The following is a 12,998-nucleotide window of genomic DNA, read 5'->3' on the forward strand; positions in this document are numbered from 1 at the left end:
GTGGCCCTGTCCCTTACACACAAAATCACATCAATACTTAAGTTACTTTCAGTCCCAAAGGGCCAGTCATTTTCCCCAGCTCATCTGTACTTCAGATCTCAAACCAAAGCCAAACCTGTAATTAAAGTTTTATTAACTAGGAAAAATAAATGAGAGTTACAAGGTTAAAGCAGTAACACACACATGAGTTAGTCTTATCTTTTGAAACCTAATAGCTTCTATAATAAGCAAACTCTACATGTCCTTTAGCGTTAACCCAAGCTAAACAGCTGGGGACCCCTTGCTTATGCTTAGAAATCTTCTTGAACTCTGAGGGGTGGAGGATAACAATTTCTCCTTAACAGGCATTTTATTCCTTTTCCACAGTGTTCAAGCTCTGATGGGGCAAGGACCTTATACTTTGCTTCCCTCACACTGCTGAAGAATACAGCAAAGTATTTTGTCTACAATGGCTTGTCTGATGTCTGTATACCTTCTTTTGTTGGGGAGGAGATAATACGTCTTGTGGTAAACTAGTATTTCATGCTTCTCTCCTGACTGTGGGAGATTTACAGTCTTAGCAAAAAATTTTATAGCTATAGAGTAAACAATATCTATATCCCATGCTATAAAGGTATTATAAAGTAGGATGCTGCATGTATTAAACACCAAAAACTCATTCTTATAACTAGCATCTATTTTAACAATACTGATACCACAGGTAAGCCAGACTGGTTTCCAGCTATGCATTTGTCAGTGTTCTGTGAGGTCTGGGGCCTCAACATGAGCTGGAATAGGGTCTGACAGCATCACACTGATCTCACATTAAAAAAAAAATTGAATGCCCAGTACCTCAGGCTCTGCACTTATTCAAGAGTTTCATCTGCTGAGGGGAAGAAGAGGAGTGGGGTGCATGCATGCCCACACTAGTAAACTGAATCATTACTTCAGATTCTAAACACAATCCAAATTGCTAACAGCTATTTGGCAATTTAGGGCCTCTGCGTACTACAAAAGGGTACCAAGGGAAAGTTACAGCCCATGCAGTGGAAAAACTGAAGTATTTAGGAATCAGTTGAATGCAGTAATGCATACTGAGAAACAAATGAGAGTCAAGACAATGACAGGGAGGAAAATCAGCAACTTGGGGAGTCTGTTGGATCTGGAAGTGTAGTTTGCAAATCCTGAAGCCAAACTGAGGTAATTCATGGTTCCTCTACTGTTCTATTATCTTTGAATAAGATCCTTGTCCACAGTGTATCCTAATGCTACAGCACACATCCCAAGCAAGACACGCTGATATGCAAAATCCCCCAGATGATTGCCCAACATGAAACAGTTTGTTAGAATTTTTAAATATAAATTAAATATAATCCAGGCTCACACATCACACCATGTAGACATAAGAGGCAGAGAGAATGTGATTTATAAATGGGAGAATGCTAGGGTCTCTACTTAACATTTCAAAAGCTCAGAATAAGTTGGATATAGTGAGTATGGAGCTTAATAGAAATACATCAGTACAGTGAACACTGAGGTTTTGGCTTACCAAAGCATCCTCCATTTTTTATTTCATTAATAGATGCAGAATGTGCTTCATATGCACAACAGCTGCATAAAGTGTCAAAGAAAGAAATACCCCAAGGAAAGTGGTATTGATCAAGTCCAAAACTCTAAAAGTAATTATTGTTGTTGCTGAACAAATCTACCTTATTTACAAGCAAAATGCATTACTGAGATCTTGTTTTAATTATTCAACAGTATTTGAAAAGCTAAAAAGAGTTGCAAGCTGCTAAGCCAAATCAGCATGGGTTAATGGCATCCGACAACTGATTTGATTTTCATTTTTATCAAGGATGGCACAGAGTCCTTAGAACTCACAAAGAATACAAAGGATGTTGTATACTTGATATGCAGAAGTTAAAGTAGTTCATGTTTTCAGTAGGGTATTAGAGTGCCTATTTTACATGTGTAGCATGTGTACATTTCCAAATATATTACTGTTGAATCTAAGATACCTATTCTAAAAGACAAAATATATACTTAAGCCAAACAAGTAAAGCACAAATAGAGGCTTGTAGAGGCTGACAGCAAAGTGAGAATTCAGCATCAGTTTGGGATTCAAAGAGAAAAGAGGGTTTAATACTAAGAGGCTCAGCTGCAATAGGAAAGAACAATGGGAAAAACAGTGGTTGGAATAAGTACAGATGTGAACACATTCACTGAAGAAAGAACAGAAGGATTGTCTAGTAGTTAGCACACCAACCTACAACTCAGGAAATGTGAGTTCAAGTCCTGCCTTTACCAGAGGCTGCCAGTGTGACCTTGGACAAAGGGTAGTGTGAGGCACAGATACTATGGTAGCAGTTGCCATAGAAATACCTTAGGTAGGTGGATGTGGCTATTGAAATTGAGGTATTGGTCTCTATAAATAACCCTGAAACATTAGCAATCCAAGCCCAAAATTTCCATGGTTAGAATAGATAATTTCATGCCTCTGCACTTTTTTCCATTCAGCTCCAGTTATAATGGAGTAGTACAGTTTCTCAGTTACCGCTATGCAATATCAGCTAGCAAATGTTACTTCTTTAATGGAGAGTGCTGTAGAACATTATACATCAAACTTTTTTATACATACATAGGATTAGCATTAAAGGGGAACTGCTCTATTAGATGCAGTGTGGCATCTGCCACAAAGATTAATGGGGGAAACTGCAGTCTTTGTGTAGTTTACTTTAAATATTTTATTTTAATAAGGTTGGCAGATAGAACCTCCTGCTAAGTTTGCTAAGAAGTCTATGAAGCTTTGAAAGCAATGTATCCATTTTTCTGTATATTAACTCAGGATAGTCTTAGGCCTATTGAAATTATAGAATAAAAGCATTGTTCTGTCAAAACCCATATATCATAGAAGCAGCCAAAAGCCATGTTATATGGAACAGCCTTAAAAGGGTAAAGAACCCCAAATCTTTCATATTTTAAGTTACAATGATTTATGCAGTTCTCCACAGAGTAATCCTTTCTTTCTGTTTTATCACTTAGCACTCAGAACTGGACAGACATTTCATAGTGTCAACATGAACTGATAGCCTTAGAGAGAAAGGCAAAGTATTCTGTCCCTGGGTGTGCTTATAGCTCCTGTTGAGTCTACAAGAGCCATATGCATGAACCTGAAGGTACAAACATAGAGTAACTATATAATTTGTATGTTGTTTCTAGATGTAATATGAGAAATCACAGTAATAATGAAGTGGTGTACATATGAAGATATGCTCCACCGGGGTGCCCACCATCCTGCAGGATGGGTCCTTGTTCTATGTCAGGGGTGGCTAGCCTGAGTCTGAGAAGGGGCCAGAATTTACCAATGTACATTGCCAAAGAGCCGCAGTAATACGTCAGCAGCTTGCCCCTCCCAGCAGCTCCCCCCTGCTCCCAGCGCCTCCCACCCACCAGCAGCCCTGCCAGTCAGCACCACCTCCCCCTCCATCCCTGCACCTCTCAATCAGCTGTTTCATGGCATGCAGGAGGCTCGGGGGTGGGGGGGGGAGACAAGTGAGGGCATGGCAGGCTCAGGGGAGGGGGCAGGAAGGGGTGGGAAGGCAGGGCCTGTGGCAGAGCCGGGGGGTTGAGCAGTGAGCACCCCCCAGAACATTGGAAAGTTGGTGCCTGTAGCTCCAGCCCTGGAGTCGGTGCCTATACAAGGAGCTGCATATTAACTTCTGAAGAGCCGCATGTGGCTCTGGAGCCACAGGTTGGCCACCCCTGTTCTATGTGTTTACTGCTCCATGTATGAATAGTTCTGCTTCAATTCTTTGAACTCTCAGGCCAAAATTTTCTGACAGATGCCTCAATAAAAGTGGTCTGATTTTTAGAGATGACAACCTGCAACTCTACTGAAGTCAACATGAGCTGCAGATGCTCAGCAAAATTAAGTAGCTTTTATTTAGGTATCTGACTGTGGATTAGGATGACTAACTTTAGGTACTCCCATTTGAAAATGTTGGTATTTGTTTCTGAATTGTGCTCAATGGTATAGATTGTGGCCATTATTCTTTTTAATTCCTCTCCTGTTTGAGCAATGCTACTTTAGCAAACACTTTCCTTTTAAATTAAGTTTAATCAGTGCTTTACACAGAAAGTTTGTTAATATATCACAGGAACACAAGTATCAAATTATTAATGCTGGACTACACTCATCTGATAGCTTGGTGCTTTTTATATGCCCTCCAGATCCCTTTCCTGATCACAATGCTGAATGATTTCATATTTCTTTTAGTTCATTACCCCCTATATTTACATCAATTTTCTTTTTCCAATGCTAGTCCAAGCTATTGTAAAAAAAAATATCCCTTTCAACCTGGTTTGTTTCTTGATATCTCCTATTCTTTTAGTCAAAAACAAACTCTGGATGAGAAAAATCAAAGGTAAGAAATCAAATTATTCTACAATATAGAGTCAACAAGAATGGTTTCAAAAACATCCCATTGAGTATTCTGTTCATAATATCTTTCCTTCTAAAGCAGCTGCCATTTAAATTAACACCAACTTCCCTGCTTTCATACTAACAAGGTATCTTACCTTTAATATGTAGGGGAAGGATGGTCTTATACTTAAGGCACGAGACCGGGATTTTGATGACCTGGTTTAGCCACAGAATTCCTGCATAACTTTGGGCAAATTAATCCATCTGCCTGCCTCACTTCCCAAGCTGTAAAATTGCATTAATAGCACTTCCCTATATCACAAAATTATTGAGGGGATAAATTCAGTAGTGTCTCAGAGGCACTCATGTTATAGCAATGTGGCCCACAGAAGTACCTAGGAAGATAGTCACTACAGCTATCTGTTTAAGAGTTTCATTTTAAGACCCTCACAATAGCCACCAGCTATTGCTGAGTAAGTGATTTCACACAGGCAGGTTTTGTAAAATCTCTCTGTATCTTCACTGATAGCATCCCTGTCCAGGTATTTATAGGACATACATAACTATCTATAGCACATTTCCCAGCTACAGAAGGGATCTAGAACTAGACCTATCCCCTACATTCCAGAAACCTGGAATCATTTTCTCTTATTCACAATGACAAAACAGATCAAGATCTGAATATAAAAATCAATTTAATGAAATAATAGTTTATTCCATCTAAAATGGAAACAAAATACAGGTTTCTTCCACAAACATCATGTAGAAAAGAAACAGGAGTGTTTCTAGCAAGCATTTTTAAACTCCATGGTAATACATGAGTAAAATGCACCTTTAGTTCTCAGTGCTGTTAACATGCATGTTGATGGCCACCATCTTAGCCAATATACCAGGAGCTGAACCAGGAACTGGCAGAACTAAAAGCATGATTTGCTGTAGCTTGAGCTTAAGAGCCAACCCTCTCTAGCTTGGGCTATAATACATTTATAACCTCTATGGACTGGGGACAGAGTGAGACTTTAAACACCAGTGGGTTACACTGGCACTAATACAAAGCATGGAAAATTTCAGCCCAAAATAATTTTCAAAAAATTAGTGAACTGGAAAAAATTGGCATCTGTATTAGGTGTTATGAAATCAAGGGGATTTGTTTCTATGGGCTTTTGGATCATGCCATTAGAATGCAAATTATTACTCAATCTGAACTTTGCACTTTTTGCACCCACTATAGAAAAATAAGGGAATGATGGTTTGTGGTGCCCACCAGCATTACTACGTTTTGTGGCCACTAAGATAATAGAAATTCAGGTGAAAAGATCATGTGATAAGTAAATAACTGCAATGTAACATTGTTGTTAGAATTTGCACAGTGAATCAGTCTGAGGTAGTTATCAGCTGATTGTAATTAGTAAGAGAAATTGCTACTGATGGATACTGCTAGATGGGCTATTTGAGGTGCATACCTTCCTGCCAGTTCTGCAGAAAATTATTTAAGGCTACTAAGGAACAGGATATAAAAAGAACAGTCAGAATTAAGCCAGCCATCTTCCAGGAGGAAGGGAATGACTCTCTCTCTCTTCCCAGGGATGGAAGAAGCTTTAAGAGGCTACCACCAGAAGCCTAGTGTGAATAAGGAAGACTACTATCCTCCTAAACTGGAGCCAGCTGAGAAGTGACCAAGTGCACTAACCACCATCTGGAACAGAAACAGTGTTTTCTGTTATTTAGTTAATTCTGAAAGCATGTGCCGGGGGTGGGGGTAGAAGAGTTCTCATTTATACAATCACAGAATCATAGAACTGGAAGGGACCTCGAGAGGTCATCTAGTCCAGTCCCCTGCACTCACAGCAGGACTAAGTATTTTCTGACAGGTGTTTGTCTAACCAGCTCATGCTTTTTGCTGACAGCAAAGGAACTATGCTACCTTTGTTCCAAAAGCCAAGAACTGATTTTGTTTTACGTTCCCCTGACAATCAGAGAACAAAGGGTAGTCCCATTTTATTCCTGCTCTGTGTATATGTACACACCCCCATATACACAGATAAACAATTTTGCTCCAAATTCTTGTGTAATTTATTTTTACTTCCAAGTTCTTGAGAGTATTCCCCTGACTGCTGAGTCTGATATATCTGTATTCCTCTTGTATTAAACATAGGGGGTCTGTATTTGGGGGGGTTTGTTGTTTCCCCCATGAAATGTTCTCAGGTCCCACAATATCATTGATCCACAGCTGTCATGTCATCTCCATTTCTCAGCAACAGCTCCAAAAGTGGCAGTGTCCCCGTGAGCAACACAGTTATCAAACACTCCTATATCACTCAAAAATACACCTGCACATCTGAGGGGCATTCTAGACTGAACTCACACTAAAACAAGTTCAGCCAGAAATTCTACAAAACAATAAGAAGGAAACATAACAGTGAGTACTGCCACTGATAATTCACCAAAATATCCACATTTACAGTGATAATAAAAAAGCCCCACATAAAGAATAATCTAATCAGGCACAAAACAATGTATATTAAAAAAAGTTAGAGTGAAGAGGTAAGGTTACTCATGGAATGTTGGACAAGTATTTCTGACAGGATTTACAGTCTCACAAGACTTAACTTTTTCCTGAAAATGAATTAATTCAACATCTTACCTCTGCAATAAACAGGTTTTTGTAGAGAGGATTTTTAATTTTTATGCTTGTTGCGAGTCTGTATGGCACACATTTTAAAAGTGGCCTCCCATTCTGAAAGTGACAGTTTTTGGATGCCCAACTTATGACACCCTGAGGCCTGATTTTTAGAGATGGCAAGCACCCACCACTCTTCTTGGAGTCCATGCAAGCTGCAGGTGTTCATCCCGCTGAAAAACCACAGGCCCTAGGCATTGCAAGTGGGCACTCAGGAACACAGAGGACCAAGAATGGAGCCCTAAATTCCTACTTTACCACATTGTCTTTTGGGGCATTTTTAGCTTCTGGAGCATAAGACAGTGCAACTTCACTGGGCTTGAGGAGGATTGCATCCATTTACACCAAGGCTGAACTTAGGCCTTCAATTTTAAAGAATGCATTTCATCTGACAGCTGCCTGCATGTTTCATAGAAATCTGCATTTTATAGGAATTTTTATTAATTTCATACATTCAGTAAGGCTTGTTTATATTGCAGCTCTTACTTTAAGGCCCAATCCTTCAACTACTCACATACATAGTAATTGTATAAAACATAGGCAGCAGCATCTGCAGGATCAGGTCCCTGGAATATTTAACTGAGTGACAAGGTAGGTGAGGTAATCTTTTCTTGGATCAGCTTCTGCTGATAAGACAGACAAGATTTTGAGCTTCCACAGAGATCTTCTTCAGGTCTTGGAAAGATACTAAGTGTCACAACTAAATACAAGGGTGGAACAGATCAGGAGTTAACACTGTTGCAAGAGACCATTCAAGGTGAAGTGGGCAATTAACACTGACAGGGTTTCCAGGGTGCAACCTGGACTGTGGGACCTCTAAACCCTCCGTCCCACCAATGTGGGGGGTATCCCTCTCACCCTGTGAAGCTGTTACCAAGCTACAAACCTCTGACAGGTGCTGCACTTACAGACATCCCCAGGCAGGAACACATCCAAGTGAGTTACACGAATGCTTTCCCCAGCATGAACCCCTCACCCCCCACTACAGAAAGGATATGGACAAATTGGAGAGAGAGTCCAGTGGAGGGCAACGAAAATGATTAGGAGAATTGGGCACATGACTTACTAGGAGAGGCTGAGGAAACTGGGCTTGTTTAGTCTGCAGAAGAGAGGAGTGAGGGGGGATTTGATAGCAGCCTTCAACTACCTGAATGCGGGTTCCAAAAAGGATGGAGCTTGGCTATTCTCAGTGGTGGCAGATGACAGAACAAGGAGCAATGGTCTCAAGTTGCAGTGGAGGAGGTCTAGGTTGGATATTAGGAAACACTATTTCACTAGGAGGGTGGTGAAGCACTGGAATGGGTTACCTAGGGAGGTGGTGGAATCTCCATCCTTAGAGGTTTTAAAGGCCCAGCTTCACAAAGCCCTGGCTGGGATGATTTAGTTGGCGTTGGTCCTGCTTTGAGCAGGGAGTTTGACTGGATGATCTGAGGTCTCTTCAAACCTGAATCTTCTATGATTCTAAGTCTTGTCATCACTCCCCCATTTTTATAGTTTCTTTCAGCTTGCTGGAAAGCTCTTTTGCTTGTGACTTGGGGGTCCAGCCCCCATGGGTCAAGTTGTCTTCATTGTCTATATGCTCTCTCCGAGAAGTCTTCTGGGATGGCTGCTGGGCAAGTGGATTCCCTTTAGTGGACCATCACATCTGGCTACTCCATTGTTGTACCTGAAAAGCTGGTTGTGGGTGTTCCCAACCTCACAACATATTTCAGTAACACACATAGGAAAACTTCGTATCTTCACATACAATGATAGCACATAAAATCCAACAAAATATTAATGTGCAATAGATCAAGACTTTTACCATGATATCTCTCAAGGCATACTTCATATGAAACATACCATAATTATATGACAGTGTTGAATATCAGGGTTTCAGGGTGCTGCATTGAGGTACAGAGTACCACAAACGTCTACGGTCATAAGTAAAGTAAGGGAGAGTGGTTACTGTGCTTTATTAAATCCATGATTTTTGGTATCTAGCCTAGTTAGGAATTTAGCTTCCCAGACTCATCTTTTGAAGGTGTTGTGCAGGTTTCTTTTGAGAATGACTAAGGTGTCAAACATGGATTGATCATTTTGTGAGAGGTCTTTGACCACTGGTGATATAGTGTTTGTCTTTTATATTTGTCTGTGCGAGTTTGTGCAGGAGCATAGAAATTGTCTCATTTCAAACGAAATTGTTATTGGGGCATTTAGTACATTGGATGAGGTATACCACATTGTAATAGGCATAATTTATGATCATTAAGTTCTTGAAATACCAATTTTGTATATCTATATTTGAGCCATTACTTATTTACAGGGCTCTGAACCGCATGGCATCTATGTATTATAATGGATTTGGTCCATATTTGGCTTTGACCCATTTGTTCAGCAAGCCATGTAAGAACATAGTCTTGCAGTATTGCTAGAACCATTTTCTGCTCCTTGGTACTCTTATAAGATGGGTTTGAGGCGGTGGCCTAGTTACTGCCTTTTGCCATACATCATCCTGATTTTCCTGTAATTCATTCATCCCACAACTATTACTCCCTCCATGGCCTGAACTAGCCCTGGGCCACTTAGGATCATCTCCTATGTTTTGGATCTTCCTGAAAATTGTTTCTATAGAGAATGTGGACAAATCTTAACCCAAACTTCCCTGGCAGCAAAAGTGAAACAGGATGGTACAGGCCCTGGACAGATGGGACTGAGAAGACTGAAGTCTCAGGGCTGTGGAATGGCTCCATAACCTAGGATTCCTCATACACACAGCAGACCAGCATACAGCCAGATACATGGGTTGTGCATGGCTGCACAGGATTTAGGCCCAAGTGAGCTCCTCATACCACAGCTACAGTTACTCCAAGTGGTTGTTCATGGAGCTTTGTGGATCATTTGTTACATGTTATTTATATTCCAGTAGTGCCTATAGGCCCCAATTGTAATCAAGGCTTCCATTGTGCAAGGCATTATACATACACACAGCAAGAAACAGTCCCTGCCCTAATCTAAATTAACAAAACAGACAAGGAATGGAGGTGTGAAGTGACTTGCAGGCCACAGGCTAGCCTGGGAATAGAACTCAGGCATAGAATATGAGGGTTGCAAGGGACTTCAGGAGGTCATCATCTAGTCCAACCCCCTGCTCAAAGCAAGACCAATCTCCACAGTTTTTTACCCCAGTTCCCTAAATGGCCCCCTCAAGGATTGAACTCTCAACCTTGAGTTTAAGAGGTCAATGCTCAAACCACTGAGCTATCCTTCCCCCAGCTCCTAGTTGAGTGCCCTATCCACTAGACATCACTGCATGAAATTAATAGACCATATCCTCACTTGAAGGAACTGAGCTCTGAGGAAAGTACTATTAAATCCTTTGAAAGGAAGAAAATCTTTGATTGGCTGGAAGCAGCAACAGTGACCTGTCTCTGCCACAATGGTGTAAACTCATTCAGTTAAATATTTAGTTCCTCCCAATGCAACGGATTTGTACTGTGGCCTTTCTGCTCATTGCCAGGACACTGCCAAACCACTGTCCATTTGAAGAGTGCTGTTTTGTTTCCCCAATTTCTGAATGAGCTGTTACTATTACTTTCTGAGCTCACTCTCAGTATTATCATTGTCCGTTTGTCTTGTGGTTTGTTTGGGTTTTTTTAAATGTACCCCTCTCGACTGACTTACCAGTCTTCCTTGGCTTTGCAATTAGATAGTGCAGCTCTCTTTGCAATCCGTAAACTTCAGCTATTTCCAAAACCATGAAAGAATATGTTCCAATTAGAAAAATAATTGATTCAGAGGGTCTGTTACCCATGTTTTAAAAGAACATATTAATCCAAGGAGATTAGGCCACGTTTACACTACCACTTATGTCGGTAAAATTTATGTCACTCAGGGGTGTGAAAAAAACCATCCCTGAGTGACATAAGTGGTATTGTGTACAGCACTATATTAGCAGGAGAGCTTCTCCCACCGACATGCTACTGCTGCTCATTGAGGTGATTTTAGTATGTTGACAGAAGAGCTCTCTCCCATCAGCATACCGTAGCTACACGAGAGATCTTACAGAGGCACAGCTGCAGTGGTACAGCTGCCCCACTGTAAGCTCACTGGTGTAGACATGGCCTTAGTCACCAAATAAATAAAAATTCAACATTTAGAGAGAGGGGCAGGCACAAGTATGTCTGAGAAGGGTATTTTAAAAAATATTTTAAAGTAAAACAATGATTCTCATGCCATTTGAAATTGTGTCTGGACTTTTTTATACTGTAAAAGAAAATTATTCTGCAAATCCTAAGTGGAAAGATTATAAAAGAGGTTATAGGAGAGCATTATATCTGATTATGATGAAAACCTAAATGTGCGCAGTCATGAAACCTGCTGGCATCCCTGCATTGGCTGGAATTGGATAGGTTTCTGATCCCTGAAAGCCCTTTATTTTTCCAATACCCAACTAGTCTCTATCATTATAGTGGCAGTTTCAGCTACTAACTGTTGCTATCTTGAGCTTATCTAATTAACTAAAATGCAAATCCAATTTCAAGCATTGTTGTCCATATTTCCATATGGCAGAATAAAAAAATATTTCTACAGTTTAGTGAAGCACATGTACAGTAAGTTTGCATTTCATAGCTTTTTTCTTCAAGAGGAAGCTAAAAATGAAATTCCTAGTGTTTCCTACCACTTCTAGTTGCTAGCCATAACTTTTGTCAGCCCACCAGTTAAAGGAACTGTCTAATATTCCCAGTTGCATCCACACACATGTACAATAGGTTCATATTATTAAAATCAAAACAAGATAGTGACTTTTGCTCATCTCTGGTCATTACCTACTTTAAGGACTTCCATGTATGAAAGAGAGACTAATCAGAAGATGAAAATCACTGTGGTGCAGAGGCTCAACGGAAGGCTGTGCAGGGGGTTGCAAAATGGAACAGGAAGCCTTTTGCATGTAGCTGAGGGGCACTACGCTTGAAACAGCATTAAGATTTCCTATCCTTGTCCCTGACCCCTCTATCCCTTGGCTTGAATGCTAATTCCATTAAACACCCACAGGGCTTCTCATCACTAGAGAACAAACTACCTGTGCCTTGTCTCCACTACAATTTTACAGAGAGATAACTAATATGAGTTGGCTGTCTCGATCTAAAGGCACATCTCTTTCTGCAGGGAAGACAGTCTTGTTTTGTAGTCTAGGCTCTCCCTGCCCCCTTCTCCCCCAGTTTACAACACAACAAGCTAACATGGTTTTAAGGTGTTAGAGTCTACACTATTCACATGCTTGAGGATAAGCACATGCTTAAATGCTTTTCTGGGGCAGGGCCTTACTTACCATGATCACTTTCTTCAGTTTAAACCCTGAAAACAAATGCAAAAATAAACCATGTTCAGCAGCATCCAAGCAACCACACTGAAGTCAATAGGATTACATGGATGCAGAACAATCTGTTCCTTTACATTTTTCCCTTTGTTGCCAATTGCCTTTAGGGTATTGTAATAGTGCTTTGTCACTCCCATGCTCTAAGCTTCACAAAGACCTTCTCTTTTGCAGATACCACTGTGCAGTTTATTGATAGTGTTTTACTCTGCCACCTTTAAGTACCAGTGCAGTCACTATTTACAGTACTATCCAGTTTCACTACGCCTGCTCCTCAAGGGGACTGGGGAGAATGGGAGGGGGAAATGTCTCCACCCAGAGAACTCCCTTTATCAGGTTGTAATGAGGTACAACTCACCACTGCAGCACATCCTACTGGCCATCCTGGGAATTAACTCTACTTCATCAGTGCACTCTCATGTAGTGGCACCTTGCCGCTATTGCTTCTGTTGTCAGGACCAGTGTCACTCTCTGGACCTCAGTGCCATCTTCTGAACATAGTCCTCTGGCTATGCCCCACTCAGTTCTCCCCCGTTCTTTGGAGGTGGTGGGGGGAAGGG

At 40.8% G+C, this 12,998-nt stretch overlaps 1 long non-coding RNA gene across 1 annotated transcript in view; it reads left to right on the plus strand.

Moving 5' to 3' along the window:
* Window positions 1–881: 881 nt before the first annotated feature.
* Window positions 882–12,998, plus strand: part of LOC120400308 — a 49,487-nt gene continuing 37,370 nt past the window's right edge. Inside the window, exons 1-2 of the long non-coding RNA XR_005595707.1 lie at window positions 882–1,179; window positions 3,022–3,155. This is a non-coding gene — a long non-coding RNA (uncharacterized LOC120400308). The remainder of the gene's footprint in view (window positions 1,180–3,021; window positions 3,156–12,998) is intronic.

Source organism: Mauremys reevesii, linkage group 3 (genome assembly GCF_016161935.1).
Source record: "Mauremys reevesii isolate NIE-2019 linkage group 3, ASM1616193v1, whole genome shotgun sequence".
Classification (NCBI taxonomy): Eukaryota; Metazoa; Chordata; order Testudines; family Geoemydidae; genus Mauremys; species Mauremys reevesii.